This window comes from Camelus ferus, chromosome X, assembly GCF_009834535.1.
Source record: "Camelus ferus isolate YT-003-E chromosome X, BCGSAC_Cfer_1.0, whole genome shotgun sequence".
Classification (NCBI taxonomy): Eukaryota; Metazoa; Chordata; class Mammalia; order Artiodactyla; family Camelidae; genus Camelus; species Camelus ferus.
Window position 1 is genome coordinate 21,631,445 of NC_045732.1, and position 1,500 is coordinate 21,632,944.

Genomic DNA, 1,500 nt, shown 5'->3' on the forward strand with positions numbered 1-1,500 from the left:
CATTTCTCACTCTGATTTAAAATTCATTTCATTACTAAAGAAGAAAGAAGGCAGGGGAGAGTGTAGCTCAGTGGTAGAGTGTGTGGTTAGCATGCAGGAGGTCCTGGGTTCAATCCCCAGTACCTCCACTAAAAAATAAACAAATAAACCTCATTACCTTCCCTCCAAAACAAACAAACAAAAAAGGGTGGAAAACTCCTAAAAAAAAAAAAAAAAAAAAAAAGGAAGAAAGAAGGAATGGCTAGCTCATATTCTAAAGCCTTTCTACAGAGTGGTGGGTCTCAAGTCTGGACTCCAGACCATCAGCACTGGCATCGCCTGGGGACTGAGCTTGAGTCCCACCTCAGACCTGCTGACTCAGAAACTCTGGGGTAGATCCCGGTCACCTGTTTGAACAGGCTCTCCAGGGGACTGCGACGCATGGTCGGGTGTGAGAACCACTGCTGTAGAGGACAAATTAGGGGCCATTCACATGGGTGTTTTAATAAAGTATGTAGTTTGTTTCCAAGAACCCACAGCTTGGGGTTATCTTTAGTCAGCATCAATCATGAGCTGGGAGGCCTATAAAGATGAGCTGGGTATTATCAAAATATTTAATTACGATCTCCTTCATTGGTTCCATCTTGAGATAAGAGAGAATTTTATCAGGTGGTAAGCTCTGTCATACAGATAAAGCAAAGGGATCCTGAATGAAGTTTCCTTTGCAATGAGTGAAGAACTATAGGCTGTCAGTGGCTGGAAATCCGATACCTAAATACTAGATTCATAGCAGGGTTATGTCATGGACTATTTAAATAATCAAATCCAGCAAAGGTGAATGTTTTACTCAAAACCCAGGAAATGATAAGTGAGGGCAGACTATAAAAAATGAGTACTATGGTCTGAACTTTTGTGTACCTCCCCAAATTTATATGTTGGAACCTAAACCCCAAGGTGATGGTAGAGGTGGGGCAGAGCCATCATGAATGGGATGAGTGCTCTTATAAAAGAGATCAGAGAAAACCCCGGTCCTTCTCGCCAAGTGAGCTTACAGCTGGAAGGTCTATGAACCGGGATGTGGGCTCTCACCAGACACCGAATCTGCTGGTGCCCTGACCGATAAGAACAGATACTACACTTCATCTTAGCCAAAAGGCCAAGAAGCGATGCTGCTGGTGCCTTGGGTTTGTACTTCCCAGCATCCAGACCTATGAGAAATAAATTTCTGTTGTTTATCAGCCACCTGGTCTCTGGTAGTTTGTTATGGCCACCCGAATGGTCTGAGATGTTGGGAGACTTCAATAATCCACATGTAGATCGTTGGGAGTCTGTGGTCTAATTCCATTTGTTCATGTGCCCACATTTCAGCAAGGTTAGGATCTCTGTGCTCCATCTTCCTCCTAAAATGGGAATAGTAATAGCTACAGGTTTCTTTGGCAGACGGGAGAATATTCTCTGACGTCCTCCACGTGAGGCACTGAAGTGAACCCCTGGCACACAGCAGGGCCAACGATGTGACGT

At 44.3% G+C, this 1,500-nt stretch overlaps 1 pseudogene; it reads right to left on the bottom strand.

Annotated features, from left to right (window-relative positions):
* Positions 1–944: 944 nt before the first annotated feature.
* Positions 945–1,147, bottom strand: LOC116662320 (annotated as a pseudogene).
* Positions 1,148–1,500: the final 353 nt, after the last annotated feature.